Genomic DNA, 11,213 nt, shown 5'->3' on the forward strand with positions numbered 1-11,213 from the left:
TGAAGCTATATCATGGTGAGAAGGTGACAAAAAACAAGGAGTTAGATATCCTCCTCTTGGAGGATCCATTCACAACAGAAGACTGAGCTAGTAGAGCGTCCAACTTACGGACGTTAAAGCAAAGTGCTAGGTGGGAGAAAACCCACCCTGGTATGATCGTTCCTTTCTTTATTCTTAGTTTTCTTTTTCCAATAACTCTTCTCTTTATTAGCACATTTAGTTTGCATCTGCATTTGCACATTTTTACTTTTATTTAAAAAAAAAAAAAAAGAGGGAGAGCCGCGACGCGACAGCGTCGCCGACACGTCCGCGTCGCAGGTGGCTCAGAGAGAATACGAAATCGAATAGAAAGTCATGCGGGAGCGTGGCTGGAGGCGTGCCTTTGGCACAAATCACCCCACGCGACTGCGTCGCTGACGCAACCGCGTCACATGGGAAACATGCCTCCCACGCGTCCGCGTCACCCACGCGAACGCGTGACCTGAAAATCGACGTAAGAAAGGGTGCATGACCGAAAGTTGTGCTAGAGTGGTGCTAGACGGGTGCTGCACGCACAAGCCATACCACACGGACGCATGGCTCACGCGTCCGCGTCATATCCCTATAGTGGCCACTCACGTGATCGCGTCGATCACGCGACCGCGTCACCCTGGATTTTGGCAAAAATAAGTTTTAAACAGAGAGTTGTGCGAGCGCGAGGCTTCCCTCGCGCCAGTAGCACAAAACGAGTCACGCGTCCGCGTGACTGACGCGACCGCATCAATTCATTTAAGTGCAAGTCGCGCGAACGCGTCCCCCACGCGTCTACGTCGCCTGTGCCGCACAGCTTATCCTAATTTGCCAAATATCTTATCTTTCTCTTCCCCAAATCCTACTTTTTCTTTTCCCCCTCATTATTTTCTTTCCCTCTCTTCCTCCTTCCTTCTTTCTCACTTTCTATTCTCTCTCTCATCACCATTAACAAGGTTTTTCTTTTCTTCTTCCCTCTTTACTTTTCTATCCTTCTTCTTAATTTATGTTCTCTTCTTCTTTTCTTTTTCTTTTTACTTGTATTATCTATGTTTTTCTTTTTCTTTCTTTTTCTTTTAATTGGTGTTAGATATTTAGTAGGGTCATTATTATTCCCTATGGTTTGCTTGTGGATTATTAAGAACTTGTTTGGCAATTTTATGTTAATTTTTAAAGGGTTGCTTGCATGTTCCACTTATTATTTTCAATCGCTTGCCTACCTTGCATGCTATGTGTTTGTAAAAACGCATGTATGGCATTGTGCACTATTTTTTTATTTCTTTTTACTCTAAATGCCTGCTTTTCACAAAATCCTTTTTATATTTTATTAATTTAATATAATTGTTATTCGAAACAGGTTGTTAGTTTGAATTCTGTGGTAATTTAACATGGACATTGAATGCTTGATCTATGCTACTCATGCCTTTGCCTGCATGCCAATAAACACCTTGCATTTAATTGTCACCCTATGCACTTACTATATTCCTCATGACAGTTTTTCACATGCAGTCATGACCATGTGTTAACTTCATTCATCTTTAATATGCATTGATTACCACCCATACCATCCTCTTCCTTGCTCTACCCCTTGACATTTTGACATACTTTCTCTTTTCTCCCTTTCAGGATGGCCACCAAGAAAGGCAAGGAGAAAGCTACTCCCAAATCAACAACAAGAAGAGGAACAAAATGAGCACTAGTGACGGAGCCTTCTTCAACTGCAGTTAAACCCTCAACAAAAAGAATTAAGAGGATTATAAAGATTGATGATAAAGAGAAAGCCTTCCCGGTAAAGGACATTGCGCGATTTATCAATCGCTACTGTGAGCAGATGTTCCCCATCCTGGCAGAAAGGAGTTACAACAACGAACACCTTCTTATCCTCCCAAACCATATTGCTGAATTTGTTGAGCCATAAATTGCACGAAAACAATCGGGTTTCCTCCAGAGACAGCCACGGCAGGTTAATCTTTCTTGGGTAGTAGAGTTCTACTCCAATTTTCACCTGCCAACCCTGCAGTCTGTCTATGTCCGATAGAAGTAAGTCCCCATTACAGAAGAGGCCATTCAACGAGCTCTAGATCTTCCCCCTACTCCAGAAGAACTGGACGCATTTCAAAAAGCCGCACTCAAGCGCCAGATGTACCAATTTGACTGGGACGCTGTTCTCAGAGTTATCGCCCTACCTGGCAGCAGATGGATCTACGGGTACCATCGTTCCCGTCCTAAGGGAATATCGGCTTCCGCACTTACCTTGGAGGCTCGAGTATGGGCACAGATTATGTCCCATTACGTCTTTCCGAGCACCCACGAGTCCTTCTTCACTGCAGACATGGCCGTTCTACTATGGTGCATCCTTACAAACCAGCCTCTAAACCTACCAAGACACATCCGGAGTGCTATTGGACACGTACAAATCGCGGGCAACTTACCTTTTCCCGCCCTGGTCTCAGATCTTGTCTCAGCAACCGGAGTCTCCTACAGAGCTGGGGACACCAAAGCCATGCTTCCACAGGAAGATCAGTATGTCCTTAACAAAAAATATATCAGACCTTCAGCAGCCACTACAAGCCAGCCTACTGAACTGGCTGAAGAGATTCCCCCTTCAACACCACAAGCACCTACAACCACTCAACTGCTCCATCAGATACTTGAAAGGTTGGATCGGCAGGAACACAAAGCAAAGCTAAGAGAGCGCCGGAACAAGCGCCGATTCACATACCTCAAGGAGCTACTTAAGGGAAAATACAGAGACTCAGACACCTCGGACTCCACTTTCTTTACCAGCACTGGGAGCCATGACGGTCCCAACTGTGGAGATACTGCTACCAGCCCACCTTTGTTCCTGACAAATGGCACCGAGGACGGTGCAAAGCCTTAAGTGTGGGGAGGTCGGTCAGTACCTGACTTCCGGAGGTAATTTCTCTTCCCTAACACTAATAAAATAGGATATTTAGTTAGTTTTTCTTTTGTAGAATAGGATAAATTACATAGTTGCATGCATGTTCTACTTGATTGAAAAGACAATAAGTTTCTTCTAAGACCCTATTTTTAGAACAAAATTTCACTAATTTTAATTTAAACTTTTGTGTTAAATTTGCTTGAAGTTGTATTTGGAACATGGTTTTTTAGCTAAAGAACACACAACCTGTGAGACTTTGAGCCTTTATACATGGTTACATTATTTAACCATAATTATTTTATTCTTGTGTGTTTACTTCTCTATGATTGTAATTTATATTTTGTTTCATCCTATACGTCCAATGTTTAATATATTTATATGCTTGCATATGATTGAGGCCATTATTTGTTTAGCTCACTTATCCAAATTAAGCCTACCCTTCCAATTACCTTTGTTAGCCACTTTGAGCCTTTAAATCCCATTTGTTCTTTATTTTACCACATTACTAGCCTTAAGCAAAAAAATAATTATATATCCCAATTGAATCTTTGGTTAGCTTAGGATAGAATTGTATGTTAATTAAGTATGGGAAAATTGTGGGAACAAAAGATAATAAGGAAATGTGTCATGATGAAACTATAAGAATTTGGGTACCTGCTCATGTGAAACTATAAGAATTAAACATCTATGTGCATTGATAAGCTATGTTTATTTTTATATTTATGTTAAAAAAAATTCAATAATTAATTAAGGGGACAAAATTACCCCAATGTTAAGTTAAGAATTCAAAGATCAATGCATGTATGATAAAATTAAAATAAAAGTTGATACATGAGTAAGGAATGTGAAAGAGAAATTTTGGGTAGCTAGGTATGAGATTTAAGTTATATAAAATGTACATATGTGTGGGTTAAAGCTTAGGATAATTAAAGATTCAATTTATAAAGATTACTTAACCATATATGTATCCTTACCCTTACCTTGGCCCCATTACAACCTTGAAAAGACCTCATGATGTTTGTATTGGTATATTAAATGTTGATTGGTTAGGTGAAGAACAAAAATTAGAAAGCATGATTGGAGAAGGATAGAGTGATTACCCTATACACTAGAGAGATTAGAGCATACATACATCATCAGTGAAGGGTTCAATGCTTAAATTATATGTTCCATGCTTTCATGAGCTACCTTCTTGCATTTTTATCTGTTCTTACTGTATAAGAATTGAATTAGTGGAATTTCATTTGTGATTGTCTTGAAGAGCTTATTTACTTTTAACCAGGTAGACAAAAATCATATAGTTGCATTCACATATATAGGTTGCATTGCATTGCATGAGTTTTACATGTTCCCACTCATTTATTTTATCTCCTTCAACTAAGCATGAGGACATGCTAATATCTAAGTGTGGGGAGGTTGATAAACCACTATTTTATGGTTTATATTGTGTTTAATTGTGTGGTTTTATCAAATCTTTACCCACGTATTCATTAAATGAGCATGCATTTATAATTCCTTCCTAAAAATACTTCATGGTTGAAAACTTGCTTCCTAGAGACTTTTAATTTTGTATTTTAATTCTCCTTTATTCCATTCGATGCCGTGATCTGTGTGTTAAGTGTTTCAGGCTTTATAGGGCATGAATGACTTGGAGATTGGAAAGGAAGCTTGCAAAAATGGAAGGAACACAAGGAATTAAGGAGATGACCAGCGAGAAGTGACGCGGGCGCATGGCTCACGCGGCCACGCGATATAGAGGAAATTGCAGTGACACAGACGCATGGCCCACGCGACCGCGCGGATTGGAAACTGCACCAGTGACGCGAAGGCGTGGACGATGCGCACGCGTGGCAAGGCAAAACGCTGGATGACGCGAACGCCTGGATGACGTGATCGCGTGACATGCGCGATCTGCAGAATCTGTAGAATTCGCTAGGGGCGATTTTGGGCCCTGTTTTGACCCAGTTTTCGGCCCAGAAAAGCAGATTAGAGCCAGGAAACATGCAAAGACCAAAGAGAACATTCATTCCGCATAGTTTTAGTTTTTAGATCTGATTTTACCTCTCCTCTAGGTTTTCTCTCTACACATTCATAGTTCTTAGGATTTTGACTTTATTGCTTTTGGATTGGAACATTGAGAAGAGTTATTACCTCCGTCAAGACTTCGTCATTCTAGTTTGTTTCCTTACTTGTCACTTACTCTTTCATGTTCTTTATTTACTCAGAGTTGCTCTTGGATTATTTCTAGAATTTATTTATACAAGAATTACTTTTATTTTTAATTGATCCTTTTGATTGTTATTTATTATGTCTTTCAGTATTTCTCTTCCTTATTTTGTGAAACTTACATTCATAATGAGCGAGTAGTTCCATAACTTGATTGGGAGATGATTGAAAGGAAACCTTGAGTTGGATTACTTAAAAGAAAAATTGTAATTAGGTTTATTGTTGGATCGCCCTCTAGTCATTGACACTAGTCCTTCCCAAGGGAGAGGATTAGGACTTGTGACCAGAAATAGCTTTCTAACTTGCTTGACTTTCCTCTACCTAGTAAAGGATAACTAAGCAGAACCTTCAATTACCAATTAATCTTGAGAGTACTACAACAAGAATAGGGCTTCCAACTAATCTACTCCCAGTCAAGGTCTTTATTTAAATTACATAAATTCTCTAATTTAATTTCCTGTTTACCAACTCAACTCATTTTAGAAAACATCTGATTAATAAAATAGCACACCTTTCTGCAACTCGTTGGAAGACAACCTGGATTCATACTCCCAGTATTTTAATTTTAATTTTGTGACAACCCTTTTTAAATTTATAAACAGATTTTCGGTTGGTTAAGAACTGTACTTGAAACGTATCTCTTATAATAATTTCTTAACTCGTCAATTTCCGCTACGTCAGCACCACATGACGCGCACAAAGGAATTTCTTGCTGCCTGGTTCACGCCTAACTTGAAAATTCTCAAGTTAGGCGCAAGGTGTGAGGACTCAAGGCAAGTTGGGCACACAAATCCTCAAGTTAGGCGCCGTTCAGTATCAATTTGAATAAATACTTTTATATATATATATATATATATATATATATATATTTTAACCTCTCTTGTCCTTTTATCATTTTGTTCTCTTTTTGCAATAATATTTGTTTTCACTCCTTCGTACGTCTTTTTATGTCCCTCTCTGTTTTCAGTTCTTTCTTTCTTGAGGATAAGCAAACTTTTAAGTTTGGTGTTGTCGCTTCGCTTGTGGATTTTCGGTTTATTTTAGTGGCACCAAAGGGAGGCAAATCATTTTCACGAAGGAGCACAGCCTGAAGAATAAAATGGCCACTAGGATAACTGAGGTGGTTGAGTTCCTTTCATTCTATATTCCCTCCCGTTCTTACTATGTTATGTTCCTGTTTTCTGCTGTTTTGTCTTAGTTATTGCATGATCCTTTGTTATTTCAATTTCTAGGTTCTAGTTTAATTTGATATTTTTATTCTGTTATTTGTTTTTAATTTCGAAAAGTGTCTCATGTATTGCTCACTGAGCTTGAATTCAAAAGAAAAAGAAAAAGATGTAGTGCATGAGAAATAGAGTTTATAACAAAGAGTAGTCTCATTTACTTAAATATGGTGGTATTCTTTGTGATTCTAAATGCATGACATGAACCGTGCATAATTGAATTTGAATCAGAAGATGTTGATGTATAAGGAACAAGAATTTAGAGAACTATTATGAATTCTCTGAAGTAAGTGAAAGCTTAATCCTTGAAACAAAAGAAACAGCAAAAGAAAAATAAAAAAAGGTCCAAGGCTCTGAGCACCAATGACTAAGGAGGTCAGACATGATTAAAAGCTGAAGGAGTTGTTTCATAGTCATATGCTTGTGGTGTGAATGTGTCAAGTAATCCTTGAGACAGAGCACTAAGAGTCGAGATCAAATGCATTTAACAGAGTATGCCAAAGGCTTTGAGTACCACTGTACTGTCTAGGAGTAACTGAAAGAAAAATCAGAACTTAAAGAAAGTTCCCCAGTTAAGTGCTTGTGGTGTTTTTGTGTCAAGTAATCCTTGAGACAAAGCAGTTAAAGTCACGGCTAGGCTCAAAGTGTAAAGCACCAAATAAAAGAGAATTAAAGGAAATTTTCTGTGTTCAAGGATTAAACTGAAGTATAAAAGACTAGAGAATTCATAATATTATCTGAATTCTAACTTCGAATGACAGTGACATCCTTTTGATTCAAAGGAGAGTGAGATGCCAAAACTATTCAGTATTGCAGTTGTAAACCCCACTTCAAGAAGAGGCATGAGCTAATTGAACTCTCACTCTCATGCAAATTCACATCCTAAGCCTATGTTAGTTTTGGTTGCTTGAGGACAAGCAACAATTCAAGTTTGGTGTTGTGATACATGAGCATATTTCCTATCTTTTCCTAGTAAATTTGCATTCAATTTGTTGAGTTTAATCAAGAATTAATTATCTTTTAACTACTATGGATGCTACTTCGAGTCGTGTGCAATTCTGTTTATTTAAGGTAGCATTCGGCTAGATTTGATGGAGTTTCTGCAGAAAAAGAGAAGAAGGCAAATGATGTTGTCAACCCTGACCTCTCTGCACTCAAACCTGGATAACTCGAGCTACGGAGGTCCAATGGATGTGATTTTAGTGGCGTTGGAAAGCTAACTTCCAGAGACCTTTCCAACGATGTATAATAGTCCATACTTCTTCTCCACCAAGTCAGTAAGGGTGGCGCCTAACTTGAGGTTTCTCAAGTTAGGCACCAAAATCAACAGTATGCATAACTCCAAGGCTGCCAAGGTGGCGCCTAACTTGAGAAATCTCAAGTTAGGCGCCAGGACAAGAGACAAGCATTGAAGGAGCTCTGCCAAAGCTGCGCCTAACTTGAGATTTCCCAAGTTAGGCGCAAGGCACAACAACAACACGCAACATTGGTCTTGATGGCTTCAAGTAAGGCGCAACATCCCCTCAAGTTAGGCGCAGCACTCAAGCATTCCATGCCATTCCTTGCTGCCCACTTCAAGTAAGGCGCAGTCTCTCCTCAAGTTAGGCGCCAAATTCAGGTTTTTAAGTGGTCCCCATGCCTATGCACAAGCCACACGAGATCTTTCATTTATTCTGATTAAACTTTAATTTTTGTTTTAAAATAGGAAAAGATATTATTTAGTTTTAGAAATTATAATTTACATTAATTAGGATTAGATATAAAAGGAAAAAGAATCAGCCCTTCGGGCTCCGGCTCATCTCTTTTCTTCTACCTCATTCCGCACTTTACAGTTTTACAGAACCCTAGTTTTCTCTCTGAACCATGAGCAACTAAACCTCCATTGTTAAGGTTAGAAGCTCTGTCTATTGTATGGATTGATACTATTATTTTTCTATTTTAATTCATGTACTGTTTTCTATTTCAAGAATTGTTTTCGTTCTTTATCTTATGAATTTGGGTGGAACGGAAGTATGACCCTTATTCTAATTGAGTTCTTGTATAACTTGGAAAAGCTCTTTACTTGAACAACAACTTGAAAACAATTTCTCCTAATTTCTAATTATCTGGACTTAATGGGATATGTGACATATAATCCTCTTATATTTGGGTAATTAGGGTTTCTATGGCATATAAACTAGAATTAAACTTCACTCTCTAATTGGAATTAAGTGACCAAGGAATTGGCGGTTGATGAAGGTTAGAGGAGACTAAAAATGTCTAAGGAATTAGGGTTTAGTCACATATAGTTTGCCATGAATGGAATATTGCATGATTAAAATAGTTAGTAAGAAAAGTCAATCCGGAAGATAGATACCTCTAAAACTTTAACTGTTTTCTCCATATATATTTCACCTCAATTTACTGCTTTTTTCCTGATTCTCTGAATTATTGTTTGATACAATTAAACTCTAAACACTCTTTTCTGTTTGTCTAACTAAGTAAATCACTTAACCATTGTTGCTTAGTCCATCAATCCTTGTGGGATCGACTCTCATTCACTTGAGGTACTACTTAGTACGACCCGATGCACTTGCCGGTTAGTTTGTGGGTTATAAATTCCACACTAGCCGTCTAAGAGATGTATAATCAAGCTAGTGGTTCATCATTGTCCGATGAAAGACTCACTCTGAACCCATGTAGAATGAGATAACCTTATGCTAGTTCAACGCATTCATAAGGATGAAGAATGAAGATACATCTTAGAATAGAGAATCAGACACGAATTGAAGTAGAACAGTAGTACTTTATTAATCCATAAAACTCAATAGAGCTCCTTCCCTCAACCTAGGAGGTTTAGAAACTCATACTGATAGAAAATACAATGTGGAATTAAAAAATATGCTAGAAGTGTTCGATCTCTCCTCCGAATTGTTCCCTAAAAGTGTAAAAGTTCTCAAATAAATACTAGGCTAATGACTAAGGATTACATAACAGCTGTAAAACAGTTTTTTAGTGCAAAAATTCACTTTTGGGGCCCACTTGGTGAGTGTTTGGGCTGAGCTTGATTGAGATCCACGTGCTAGGAGGCATTCAGAAAAGCAAACAAAAATGGATAAAGGCCTTTAGAAAAGCACAATAACTTGCTAAAAAAAAGATAAAACTAAAAATAAAAACTCAAGCTTCTGAATATTGAAATCAAACAGTTAATTGAACAAAAGGAAAATTCAACAACTACAATTAAAATTATTTAAATCGACAATGTACAAATTACAAACAAAATACAGTTAATTGCAATTACAAGTACCAGTACAAAATAAAAAGAAAAATATACCGAGAGGGAGAAGTAGTGGTCGTTACCTACTTCAAATGGCAGCCATGGAGGAGCAACAATAACCGTTGACGATGGCAACAACAACAAAATCCTACTGAATTTCAAAATTAGCAAAAATATAAAATAAAAAATAAAAAATAAAAAAATAAAGAGAGAATATCTACCGACGGCGATGATCTTGTGCGTCTACGCGCAAGACCGACGGTGGTGCAAGCGGCGGAGGTGCGGTGTTGCGAAGGTGAAAGATCGACGGTAAGTGTGTTTGAGAAGAGGTGCAGTGTTGTGAAGGTGTGATGAGTGCGACAACATCATTTGCAACGGAGATGTACTAATGGAAGAGGCGCTTGCTACCAGATCTGGAAATATATTGGTGGAGGAGACAGATGAACTATGGCGGTAATGGCAGTAGCCACAACAAGCTTAGGATTTCGGCAACGAGATCTATCTTCTCTCAGAATAATCTCTTTGTTTCTCTTACTCTCTGAATCAAAACTACACTCTCTCTGATCTCACAACAGCTAGAAAATTATAAAAAGTGAGTGATAATTGCCATAAGTAAGCTTTTGATTGCGAAGCTTTTGATTACTAAGCTTTTGACAATTGTTATAAAAAATTATTTTAATGAGAATAATACTGACTATAACTCTGGCCACTAAAATTTATTTACTAAAAATAATTTTTTTGTATCTATTAGTGACAATAATGACAATTGTCATTATAATATATAGTAATAATGGTAAATATATAATTGTCACAAAAACATAACTTAAATTAAAGAATTAGTAGCCATTATGTTATTGTCACTAAAAGTTTGTCGTTAAAACATATTTCTCTTGTAGTGAGTGTATTATTTAAGAGTATTATTAAAATGTTAGGATTTAGAATAAATAATAAATTTGTAAGTTTTTTTTTTTTTGTGTACAAAATAGAGTTAAATCTCAAAGTGATCCCTAAAGTTAATAGTTATTCAAATTTGTCCTCGAAGTTGCACTCCAGGACTCAAAGTAGTCCCTAAGACACTTTCTATCTATCACTTACCATCGGAAAGTTGAGCTGGACTGATTCCTATCACGTTGGCTCTGTAACGGCTAGCTAATGTGGCAAAAAAAATTTTATTTTTACAATTTAGTCCCTTTTTCCCTTTTTAAAACCCTAATCCCCAAATTATCTTTAAATTATATTCAAACCTAAATCATTATTAGCATGAAGAAGCACTCCTTGCTTCTTTCTCATCATCCTATTCTCAACTATGTTTTTTGCCACAGTCTTCACTCTCGTAGTTCCCTTCCCATGTGTTGGTCTATTTGTAATGCTCCATTGCCTTTGAATTCAAAAAGTAGTCTGTTTGATGAGCTACTTAAATTCTTTATATTTTTCTTTTATCTTATAAGTCATGTAGTTTAATAGATATTCCTAAAATATTCTATAAAAATCAACTTACTAAATCATTTATTTTTCCTTCATAGCTGCTTTAACTTGAATTTTTCCTTTTTTTTTTTTGTCTTTTTTTTATTGGGTAGTATTTTTTAGAGAAAAAGAT

The sequence above is a fragment of the Arachis ipaensis genome, chromosome B10, assembly GCF_000816755.2.
Source record: "Arachis ipaensis cultivar K30076 chromosome B10, Araip1.1, whole genome shotgun sequence".
Taxonomy (NCBI): domain Eukaryota; kingdom Viridiplantae; phylum Streptophyta; class Magnoliopsida; order Fabales; family Fabaceae; genus Arachis; species Arachis ipaensis.